The following is a 13,227-nucleotide window of genomic DNA, read 5'->3' as shown; positions in this document are numbered from 1 at the left end:
GCATGGGCCTGGAGCACAGGAGAGAAAGCTGTACTAGAGATGTAGATTTGGAATTATCAGCATAGAAGTGGCAATTGAAGGCCAGGCGCAGTGGCTCATGCCTGTAATTCCAGCACTTAGGGACGCCAAGGCAGGCAGATCACCTGAGGTCAGGAGTTTGAGACCAGCCTAGTCAACATGGTGAAACCCTGTCTCTACTAAAAATACAAAAAGTAGGCAGGCATGGTGGCACATACCTATAATCCCAGCTACTCAGGAGGCTGAGACAGGAGCATAGCTCAAACCCAGGAGGCAGAGATTGCAGTGAGTTGAGATCATGCCACTGCACTCCAGCCTGGGCAACAGAACGAGATCCATCCCCCTCCAAAAAAAAAAAAAAAAGCAGAAAGAAAAGAGATGGCAATTGAAGGCCTGGGAGGGGGGTGGATGAGATTATTCAGGTAGAAGCTATAAAGAGTAATCAGTGGCTAAGTGTATGCCCAAAAGAATTGAAAACAGGATCTCAAAGACATATTTACACACCCATGTTTATAACAGCATTATTCACAATAGCTAAAATGTGGAAGTAGTTCAAGTGACTATTGACAGATAAATGGTTAAGCAAAGTGTGGTGTAGACACACAATGGGATATTGCTCAACCTTAAAAAGGAAGGAAATTCTGACACATGTTACAACATGGATGAACCTTTACATTATGCTAATTGAAAAATAAGCCAATTACAAAAAGACAAATATTGTATGATTCCACTTACCTGAGGTACTTAAGAGTAGTCAAAATCATAGAGACAGACAGTAGGATGGTATTTGCCAGGGGTTGAAGCAAGGAGGAAATGGGGAGTTATTGTTTAATGGGCACAGAGTTTCAGTTTTATAAAATAAGAAGAGTCATTAAGATGGATGGTGGTGGCCAGGCACAGTGGCTCAAGCCTGTAATCCCAGCACTTTGGGAGGCCGAGACGGGTGGATCACGAGGTCAGGAGATCGAGACCATTCTGGCTAACACGGTGAAACCCCGTCTCTACTGAAAAATACAAAAAAATACAAAAAAAAAAAAAAAAAACAGCCAGGCGAGGTGGCGGTCACCTGTAGTCCCAGCTATTCGGGAGGCTGAGGCAGGAGAATGGCGTAAACCCGGAAGGCGGAGTTTGCAGTGAGCTGAGATCGGCCACTGCACTCCAGCCTGGGCAACAGAGCGAGACTCCATCTCAAAAAAAAGATGGATGGTGGTGATGATTGCCCAACGTTATGAATATTTAATACCGCTAAATTGTATATACTTAAACATAGTAAATTTTGTGTTATGTGTATATTAATGGAATTGAAAAATTGAAGAAAAAGAAAAGAATAATCAGTGTCAAAGGCAGAGCCTGAACAAATATAAAAAGGGAAGAGGATGAGGAGCCTGCAAAGGGGGGTGAGCAGAGGCAGGCAGAAAAGTAGTAGGAAAGTCTGTGTACTGTGGGAATCAGGGAGGAGAATGTTCAACCTACCCAGTGGTGCCAAAAGGGTAACTGAGATAGGGATGGATCACATAGAGGAACATCTGTTAGGAACCTTGATCAGAGCCAAGGCTATGGAGCACTGGAGTAGGTGAAGTATGTCTAAGCAGAAGCATTCATTTTCATCTCTGTTTAATAGATAATAGCAATTTTTCTCAAGTTTATTATGAGCTAGATACTGTATTAAGTATCTGACCTAGTTTATCTTATTTAATCCTCAAAATAACATCATCTTTATGAAGTAGATATTATTAACATCCCAATTTTTCAGATGAAGAACCTGAGGTTGCAAGAGGTTAAGCAGTTACTCAAAGGAACAGAGCTAGTCAGCAGACAGGCTACAGTACAAACTCAAGGAGTCTCACTTCAGAGTGCAAGCTCCTAAATGTTGTACTGCACCCTCCAAATGACCTGCCCAAAATGACTCATCCATTCAACAAACCTACTGTGTGCCAAGTGCTGGTAATCTAACAGTATATAAACCAAACCAAAGCCCCTGACCTCATAAAACTTACTTTCTAGTGGAGGAGATGATAGTAAAAAAACAAAAAATAATTCAGGCTAGGAGCCGTGGCTCATGCCTGTAATCATAGCACTTTGGCAGCCAAGGCAGGAAGATGACTGGAGCCCAAGAGTTCAAGACCCACCTGGGCAATATAGCAAGACCTTGTCTGTACAAAAAATTAAAAATTAGCCAGTCATGGTGGCACGTGCCTGTAGTCCCATTTACTGGGGTCAGGGACAGAAGGCTCTCTCGCGCACGGGAGGTTGAGGCTGTAATGAGCTGTGATCCTACCACTGCACTCTGGCCTGGGTGACAGAGTAAGATCCTGTCTCAAATTAAAATATATATATATATGTGTGTGTTTATATATATATAGTGGCTCATGCCTATAATCCAAGCACTTTGGGAGGCCAAGGAGGGCAGATCACTTGAGGTCAGGAGTTCAACACCAGCCTTGCCAACAGGATGAAATCCCATCTCTACTAAAAATACAAAAATTAGCCAGGCATGGTGATATGTGCCTGTAGTCCCAGCTACTCAGGAAGCTGAGGCAGGAGAATTGCTTGAACCTGGGAGGCAGAGGTTGCAGTGAGCTGCAATCATGCCACTGCACTCCAGCCTATGAGACAGAGCAAGCCTTCATCTCAAAAGTTAATTAATTAAACATTAAGAAAGCAGGGTAAGTAGCTGGAGAGTGGCTAGCGAAGGAGCTATTTCTGATCATAGGCAAGGCTTTATAAGATGACTTTTCAGCAAAAAGAATGAATTAAGTCACGGTTTGAGCCACGAGAAGATATATTTGAGGCTGAAGAAGGAGGAAGCGCCACCACCCTGACACAGGAATGAACTGGACTCAGCAAAGGAGAAGGCCTAGGATGGGGACAGAATGAGGGGGAAATTAGCAGCCTACGAAATCAGTAAGGAAGGCAAGGGCTGTTCCATGTGCAGCCTTACAGGTAAGATGTTAGCTATTGTGATAGGTATGACAGGAAACCCATGGAGGATTTTAAGCAGGGCAGTGACAAACTGTGACTCACAGTATGTTAGCTTGCAATAGAGCCCAGACTTCAGGTTTTGTGACCGTCGTCCTTTCTTTTATTATCTAGAATTGTGCTGTCATGTGGCTACTGAGCATGTGAAATGTGGCCTGTCTGAATTGAGGTTTGCTAGAAGTGTAAAATGCACACTAGATTTCAAAGGACTTATTACTGTACCCCCTAAATCTAAAAATAAAAGCTGAAAAAAAAAAATAAACCCAAAGACTTAGTACAAACAAAAGAATGTAACAGATTTCATGAACAATTGTTTATATTCATTACGGTGAAATGATAATAGTTTAGATGTGGTGGGTTAAATTAAATATAGTATTCATCTTAATTTCACCTGTTGCTCTTTACGTCTTAAAAATGTAGCTTTTAAGGCAGCGTATAGTGGCTCATGCCTGTAACCCCAACACTTTGGGAGGCCAAGCAGGAGGATCACTTGAGCCCAGAGTTCAGGACCAGCCAAAGCAACATGGTGAGACCCTGTCTATACAAAAAATACAAAAATTAGCCGGGCGTGATGGCACACGCCTGTAGTTCCACCACTTTGGGAGGCAAAGGTGGGAAGGATTGCTTGAGCCCGGGAGGTCAAGGCTACAGTGAGCCATGATTACATCAGTGCACTTCAGCATGGACAGCAGAGGGAAACTGTCTCAAAAAAAAAAAAAAAAAAAAATTAGCTTCTAGAACATGTTAAATTACATGTGTGGCTTGAGTCATATTTCTATCGACTAGCATTGGTCTAGACAACTTCCCTTCTGCTTTTAGCTTCAGAATCTTATGAAGACAATGAAATAACTTGTATAGAGCTCTTTGAGTTTTCTTAAGGAAACACATTGTGTAACTACAAGATAAATTATTGAGGATGACAGTCAGCCAAAAAGTGTGCCAGTTCTCTATAGACCTAAGATAATGTTACTGACTGGGTCGTGGTTTTGCATTGTTTTTCCTACAGTGGTGATGAGTTTGCACAAAGTCATCTGTAACATTTCTGTCCCCACCCACTCTCCTCCCTCCCTGTATTCCCTCATGACCAAAACAGCATATTTTTGAAATACCTGGCCCAGGTTAAGAATGCAGTTCTCCAGCCATGGAAATTTTTCTCTTTGCAAAGCCCTCAGCTCTGTATAGGTTTGATCCTAGGCCTATTTAACATGATAGCTTAATTATCTGGTCTACTCAAGCAAGCAAATTTCAACTGTCAGTAATTATATCTATAATCATAATCATAGAATACTCTTGGTTCTCATACTTAATTCTAAATGTGGTCAATTAGACTGTACTTATATTGAAAAAATCACACACATGCTCTAACCAAGAAAGTTGTTATTCTTTGTAAATTTATACCTATGGAAAGTCTCATAACATTACCAATTAAGTCATATTTTGATTTACACATGGCAGCATTTAAAATATAATTATAAGACATTATAATTATTGAGGGTGATATTGCTATATTACTCTATCCTAGGCCTTGGGTAGCAGTAAGAAAATAGGAAATCGGATGGAACCTCACTCATCTTCTTTGCCTGCTCATGTCTGCTTCATTTTATTTTATTTTATTTTATTTTATTTTATTTTATTTTTTGGAGACGAAGTCTCACTCTGTCGCCCAGGCTGGAGTGCAGTGGCGTGATCTCAGCTCACTGCAACCCCTGCCTCCCAGGTTCAAGCAGTTCTCCTGCCTCAGCCTCCTGAGTAGCTGGGATTACAAGCACACGCCACTACACTCAGCTAATTTTTGTATTTTAGTAGAGATGGGGTTTCACCATGTTGGCCAGGCTGTTCTCAAACTCCTGACCTCAGGTGATCTGCCCGCCTTGGCCTCCCAAAGTGCTGGGATTACAGGCATGAGTCACCGTGCCTGGCCTTTTTAAAATTTTTTTGAGACAGGGGCTCGCTCTGTGGCCCAGGCTGGAGTGCAGTGATGCTATCATGGCTCACCATGGTCTCAAACTGTGGTGATCCTCCTGCCTCAGTCTCTTAAATAGCTGGGACTATAAGTGTGTGCCATCTGTAGACCAGGTAGCACACAGATGGTGCATGCCTGTAGCTCCAGCTACTCAGCTATGCCCGGATAATTTTTAATTTGTTTGTAGAGATGTGGTCTTGCTAATGTTGCCCAGGCTGGTCTTGAACTCCTAGCCTCAAGTTATCCTCCTGTCTGAGCCTCCCAAAGTGCTGGGATTACAGGCATGAGCCACCATGCCCAGCCTCATTTCTACTTCTACTTTCTTTTTCTCTCCACTTAGGTGAAGGACAGCCTTCACTCTCAATTTTCAGTCTCAATCTTCGTGCTTTGGACTATTTCCTCCCTTTCCCTCGAAGACCTCACTGCTTTGCTTTACCCTTTTCTCTCCTGCATGTCACTACATCCCACCTTACTAGATCCATCAGCGAACAGACAGCCATAGAATCTCCCATCTTTAAACAAACAAACAAAGAAATACACAAACACCTCCTTTGGCCCAGCATTTCCTTGTATTTACAACTTTTCTACTCCCCCTTCACAGCAAAATCTACCCAAAAAAGTTTTCTAGAGTTCTGTTTCCATTTCTTCACCTCCCATTCATTCTTATTCTTCATTTAAATTATTGTTTATTTATTTTTATTTTATAGGCTTTTTGGGTGCTTTAATGATTTTTTAAAAATTTTAGTGTACAGTATGATGGTTTGAAATATGTATATTTTGTGGAATGGCTAAATAAAGTAAATTAACATATACATTATCTCACTTTTTTTGTGGTGAGAGCACTTACAATCTACTCTTAGCAACGTTCGAGTATGCAGTACATTGTTATTAACTGTAGTCACCATACTATACAATAGATCTCTTTAACTTATTCCTCGTATCTAACTCAGGTTTTGTGTCCTTTGATCAACAACTCCCCAACCTCTCTCCCTCCCCAACCCTCGGTAACCACCATTCTACTCTCTGCTTCCGTAAGTTGAAATTTTCAGATTCTGTACATGAGTGAGGTCATATGGCGTTCCTCTCTGTGCCTGTCTTACTGTACTTAACATAATGTTCTCCAGGTTCATCCATGTTGTCATAAATGAGAGGATTTCCTTCTTTATTAAGGCTGAATAGTTTTTCATTGTGTATATATACCACATTTATTTTATCCATTCATTCATTGATGAACACAGGTTGATTCCATATCTTGGCTATTGTGAATAGTGCTGCAGTGATCATGGGAATGCAGATATCTCTTCTACATACTGATTTCATTTCCTTTGGATATGTACCCAGAAGGAATTGCTGGGTCATATGGCAGTTTTATTTTTAAGAGGAACGTCCATGCTGTTTTCCATAATGGCTGTGCTAATTTACATTCCCACAAACAGTGTGCTAGGGTTCTCTTTTCTCCACATCCTCACCAGCACTTGTTATCATTTGTTGTTTTTACAATAGCTATTCTAATAGTTGTGAGGTCATATGTTACTGTGGTTTTCATTTGCATTTCTCTAATGATTAGTGATGTCGAGCTTTTTTTTTCCCATATACATGTTGACCATTTGTATGTCCTCTTTTGAGAAATGCCTATTCAGGTCCTTTGCCCATTTTTTAAATAGAGGGTTTTTTTCTTCCTAATAAGTTTCTGAGTTCCTTATATATTTTGAATATTAACCCCTTAGCTGATGTATGGTTTGAAAATATTTTCTCCCATTACATAGGTTGTCTTTTCATGCTGTTGATTGTTTCCTTTGCTGTGCAAAAGGTTTTTAGTTTGATGTAATCCCATTTGTTCATTTTCACTTTTGTTGCTTGTACTTTGGGGGTCATATCCAAAAAGTAATTGCCCAAACCAATGTTATGGAGCTAACTCCCTACGTTTTCTTCTAGCAATCTTACATTTTCAGGTCTTATGTTTAATCTTCAATCCATTTTGAGTTGATTTTTGTATATGGTGTGAGATAAGAGTCTAATTTCTTTCTTCTGCAATGGATATCAAAATATCATAAAAGTATTTGTTGATGAGACCGTCCTTTCCCCGTCCCATTCATTCCTCAACTCTTTATGAATATCTTTCTTTCTCCTACTGAAATTGTTCTTATTAAGGGCAACCTAAGACTTCCATGGGACAAAATGCAAGAGAACTTTTTGTCTTCATTTTACAGTGTTCTTGTTGTCCATATGGTGCAATTGGCCACCCCCTCCTTTAAAGTGCTCTTCCCTTGACTTCCATGAGGCTATATTCTAGTTTTCCACCTACCCAACTGGCTATGCATTTTCAATTTCCTTTCTAGCTCCTTTGCTTCTATTAGACTTCAAAATGGTGGGGATCTTCTGATTCCTTGAACCTCTTCTGTTTGTTTACCCTCTCCCTAGATGCTCTCAATTATTCCTGTGGCTTTAAATGCCATGTAATTGCTGATAATTCCCAAATATATATATCCAAACTAAACATCTCCTTTAAACTCCGGAATCTCTTATCCTTATAGTTGAATCTCAACTATATATCTCAAACTTAACGTGTCTGTACATGAAATATTGATGTACTCTTCTTATACAAAAAAAAAGAATAAGGCAAAGAAGAATAAAAGAGGAAGAGAAAGAAAGAAGAAAAAGAGGAAAGAAGGAAGGGTCAAAAACAAAATCACAAGTTTAGTTTAAAGATCTAATTGGCTTTTATTTGTGATTCTAGAATCAGGCAATCCCTACAAAATAGAATCAGTATTTCGAGGAGCTGAGCAGAAGAGATTGACTTTATAGGCTGAAGAAACAGAAACTGAGAACAAAAAGTGGATTGGTCATTTCAAAGTTACTTTCTTTGTAAAGGTTAAAGCAGGAGTGACTTCTTTATCATGCTGGCTAAAACTGGCCTGTTTGGGGATTTGGCTATTATCTCTCTTTCCCCTGATTTCTCTGAAGTTCAGATAAACAGCTTAATTTCAGCTTGGTGTCTTGGAACTTCAGCATGAGGAACTCCATTTGGTTTGGTCTGTTGGGTTTAGTGCAGGAGTTTAGTCCAAACCAATGGCCTCCTGTACATTTTATTTGCAGAAAGAAGAAAGGAAGAAAGGAAGGGAGGGAGGAAATAGTATATGTTTTTGCTCTAGGCAAAAAATCTAGGCACTCATTAGTCAACTGTATTTAATCCATCAGCAAACTCTGTCTAGCCTAGCTCCAAATTATGTCTCAGACCCATTACCCTCTGTGTATGTCCACTGCCACTGCTTTAGACCACTCTCTCTTATCTGGGCTACTACAATATTCTCCCAACTGACCTCCCTGTCTCTGCTCTGAAACCTGCCCAGCTCATTTTCAGAACAGCCAAAGGTATCTTTTGAAACCATATATCAGTTCATGTCACTCTCCTGTTTGATGGTTCAACAACTCCCCATTGCACCTGGAACAAAATCCAAACACCTGATCCCCACTTAAGGCATGGTTCAGCCTTGCCTAAAGCCTTCACCTTGTGCACCACCAACCTATACTCATCCCTACCCTGGGGACTTTGTATCTGCCAGATCTTTCAACCTGAAATGCTCTCCTGTCTCTAATATCCTCCCCCATTTGAATGACAGTTTCCTTTTCATCCTTCGAGCTTCAGTTTAAATGTCCTCTCATAGAGCCTTGCTGGGCTACCTCTTTTAAAACAGCCCTGCCCAGTTATTTTCTCACAAGGCCTTGTTTGTTTCCTTTCTAGTATTTGCCACAATTCTCTTTACATATTTTTGTACATTTGCTTTCTTGACTCTCAGCCCCTGCCTATTCTTATCTCATTCTGGGTAACAGGATTGACATACTGGTTGAGATAAGACACTGGTACTGTAGCCATGCCCCTCCTTTCTCTCTTCTCTTAAAAGTCAGCCTGTCTGTGGAGTCTTCATTTGTTTATGCACCCTTATCATTAGTTTCCCAAGAACTGTGCTGGCTCAGTGCTGCCTGTGGCTCGGTGAGAAAGTCCAGCTAGGTCTGAAGTATTAGGAAGCTCACCATGACTACAGCAGCTCCATCAGAAGAATACTCACATTTTGATCTAGATCTCAGTGGCTTTGGAGATGAGGTAGAGAAAAGAGGGGTGCTATATATTGACCCCCATAAACACCAGTATCTTTCCTGACATGAATCAAGATCTAGGTCTATGGCTTTTCTTTTCTGTTTTCTTTTTAGATCTGTGGCTTTTCATTGTTTTTAAGCAATGGTATGCTTTCTTCAAAACATGTGTCTGTGAATCCCAATATGTGCAGGAAAAAAAAAAGAGTAAAACTAAATGCAGAGATATTCTGATTACAGTGAGTGACTATATTATTACTTTTTACATAATTTATCATTCTTTCTGCAAGTCACTGAAATCCCATTAAAACTGAAAAACAATAAGGAAATTTCATTGGTTCACATAACAGAGTATTTGGGGACTTATCTGGATCAGATAGAGGTTGATTTGGTCAAATGACCATGACTGGCATGCAGTTTCTTTCTTTCTTGGTCCTGCCAGGAACGCTGAGAAGCTCAAGATGGAAAAAAAAATTGTAGTAGAAACCAATAGCGTTGGATCACTTAGATAATGTAATTGGACTATTTGTAACTAAAAGGATAAATGCTTGAAGGGATGCATACCCCATTCTCCACGATATGCTTGTTTCACATTGTATGCCTATATCAAAACATCTCAAGTATCCTATGAATATATACACCTACTATGCACCCACACAAATTTAAAAAAAAAAAAAAATTTAAGACACTTTTGCCTTTATGGTTGCAAGATGGCTACCAGAGGCTTCTGGTGCTACATCTCCACACTCATGTCCAGCAGCAAAGAAAACATCTCTGCCAATAACGGATATATTTAATGCTTGTATGCTTTCTTTCTCCATAGAAGCATAAGCATAATCTCTGGGACTGGACTATTTGCTTAATTGAACCAATCAATTCCTATAGCCAGGAGTATGGGATATACTGATTGGCCTAGGTTAACAATCAGGTCTTGTTCATGGAGCCGACATGGGCTCAGTCACAAAAGTCAGATAATTGGGAATGAGCTGGGGGGTACTCTTGCTGAGGGAAGCAAGGAACAGATGGTGAACAGAGGTAACCAGTCAATGTCTGTATACGCGTGGAAAGAGAAAATTGAATCCCCACATGCCTGATATACCATGTGCAGCCCCTCCATATAGAATCAGCCTTTTGTAATTTAAAATCTCCTCTCTATCTTCAAGAGTATTTGTGATCTTTCTTTCTTTCTTTCCTTACTCCTTATGGTCTTTCTTTTTCTTTCTTCTTCATCCTTTCTCTCCTTATTTCTTTCTCTTTTTACTTCTTTTTTTTTTCTTTTTTTTTTTTATTAATTGGCCAGGATTATAAAACATCTGTGCACAAATGTTGCTGTTTTATTTACAGTGCCCTAAAGAAACTTTATTTTTATTTTACTTTATTTTATTTTACTTGATTTCTTGAGACAAGGTCTCACTCTGTTACCCAGGCTGGAGTGCAGTAACATTATCATGGCTCACTGTAGCCTCGACCTCCTGGACTCAAGTGATCATTCCTGCCTCACCTTCCATCGTAGCTGGGACTATAGGCACACATCACCACACAAGGCTAACTAAAGAAGCTTTTGAAAGAGTTGAAAGTTTAAGAAAATATGTGCTAAAAATGGGAGGAGAAAAAATGTCATTCCACAGGACAATGTAGGAGACCAGCCTCAACATTTATCTACAGTGCCAAGGTGCTATAGCACCAAGTGAGTGAAGCCTACAGATCAGCAGTCTTCAGGCAGTGGAGGGAAGGTATGTGGAGTCTTCCTAAGGGGTAAGTGGGCATGGATAGTTTCAAAGGAATATGTTTTCTGATAAGCTTGTCCTGTGCTCAAGTCATCGGCTGTTCTCCTTTCCTATCTCCCCTGCCCAATCATCTTGCTTTTATCACTTGATAATATAGAAAGGCATACCTGACACTCATCCCAAGCCTACGAATGCATTTTCTCAGGTGCAAAAACCTCTAGAACACTCAAGAAAGGGGAAAAAATGATTGCAATAATGGGATAATTAATCCTGTTGCAAGTTAGATGGATTCTAATTATCTGCTTTTCACCAAAGTGAAAGACATCTAATCAAGTCCACAGAGGAGAGATCACTAAAAACCATCTTGATGACAGATTATCATGTAATTTTCGGTATGTAACTGAAGAAGAATTCAAAGAACTGAGCCCCATTGCCATAATGAAACTCTCATTCCCATTTACTTATTTAGTTGAAAAGCTTCTCAGCACCTATAGCAACCAAATCATAGCACTGATGCTATTCCTGGTATATTTACCATGAGTATTTGGGGGGGAAATGCTACCCATCTCAGTAGGAACTGCAATTCCAATGCAGTCTTACATTTTATGTTTAGTAATTACCAATCAATATTTATAATGTATTTATGTTGTTTTAAGAAATCATGTAGAATTTTCTAACAGAATTGAATGGTCACAGGAAATTTAAAATTATTTCCATTTTTTTACATATTTTTGTTGTAGAGAAGTATGTACTTATGAAATTCTTTAAAGTAGAAAAAATAATAGGAAGTGGAATGGAAATATAATTCCAATGAGTAAATAAACAAAAGAAAATGTCCTGCAGGTAAAGAACTTTATGATGTATATTTTAAAAGTATATAATGGATAGCCTGAGGGCTATACTTAATATTATACGCTGAGAATTTGTTAAGAGTAGAATTTAGGTGCTCCTATCATGCACACAACACACATACAAACAAACAGACACATGCAAAAGGTAACTGTGGAAGGTGATGGATATGTTAATTTGTTTGACTGTAGTAATCATTTCACTGGATATATGTATGTGCAAACATCATGCTATATACCATAAATATATACAATAAAAAATAGAAAGCAGGATAAGGCACCAAATTGCTATACTATTTAGATCTCACTGTACAGATATCAACTAATAATGTGACCATTTATTTTTTAAATGTCTTTAGTTATATCAGAAATTATTATGTGCATGTATATACAACTCTTTTACCCATGATAAAAATTTTATGCATCAATTTTAAAATATAGTGAAGAGTCTCATAGGTGGGAAATGAACAATGAGATCACTTGGACTCGGGAAGGGGAACATCACAAACCGAGGCCTATCATGGGGAGGGGGGAGGGGGAGGGGGAGGGATTGCATTGGGAGTTATACCTGATATAAATGACGAATTGATGGGTGCTGACGAGTTGATGGGTGCAGCACACCAACATGGCACAAGTATACATATGTAACAAACCTGCACGTTATGCACATGTACCCTAGAACTTAAAGTATAATAATAAAATAAAAAATAAAAATAAAAAATAAATAAAAATAGAAAATAAAATATAGTGAAGAGCATATTACTTTTTAAGATATTTTAAGGACTTTTTTAGTCCTTTTTAAGGACTTTTTAAGCTACTTTTTAAGATATTTTAGGACTGCAAGTGTGAAAATATCTGGAGACAATGAACAGAGAAAATTAAACATTAGACAAGAAAACAATCAAAGAAAGAACAGGCCCACTGTTGAGATTGACTGTGCAATGCAATATGATGACAAAGGAGCTGTCTACTCACATTTGCTTTTGTGTCCTTTGTCAAAGAGAAAGATCAGAATGATTGAATGAACATTGGCAAAAGGGAAGAGAAGTTCAAGACGGAAAAAGAAATTGTAACAGAAATTGTACCCATCTCCCTTGGGAACCAGCAGAAGGGAGTGAGAATAGCAAGGATTTGAGTCAGACAGAATTGACTCAGAATTCTGACACTGCCAGTTAATATCTACGTGCCCCTGGACAAGATGCTTCACTCACCTCATCTGTATTATGGACATAATGTGATTTACCACGGAGGGTAAAATTTCCTAATGTATCTAAAGTGCTTTGCATAAGGTCAAGCTCTGCAAAACATAAATAGTGGTTGTTGTAATTATCATGTAGCTGTAGACTTTGGAGCAATTTAACCTCCTTGAGCTTCACCTTCTTCCTCTATAACGCAGGAATAATAACATCTACCTCCTAGGATTACTGTGAGGATTAATTTGACAATAAATATTTATAACACAAAAAAGGCATTCAATAAATATTAGTTCTGGCCAAGCGAGGTGGCTCATGCCTGTAATCCTAGCACTTTGAGAGGCCAAGGTGGGAAGATCACAAAGTCAGGAGTTTGAGACCAGCCTGGCCAATGTGGTGAAACCCTG

This window comes from Trachypithecus francoisi, unplaced genomic scaffold, assembly GCF_009764315.1.
Source record: "Trachypithecus francoisi isolate TF-2019V2 unplaced genomic scaffold, Tfra_2.0 Lachesis_group4, whole genome shotgun sequence".
NCBI classification, from domain to species: Eukaryota; Metazoa; Chordata; class Mammalia; order Primates; family Cercopithecidae; genus Trachypithecus; species Trachypithecus francoisi.
Note: the sequence above shows the minus strand (reverse complement) of the source record.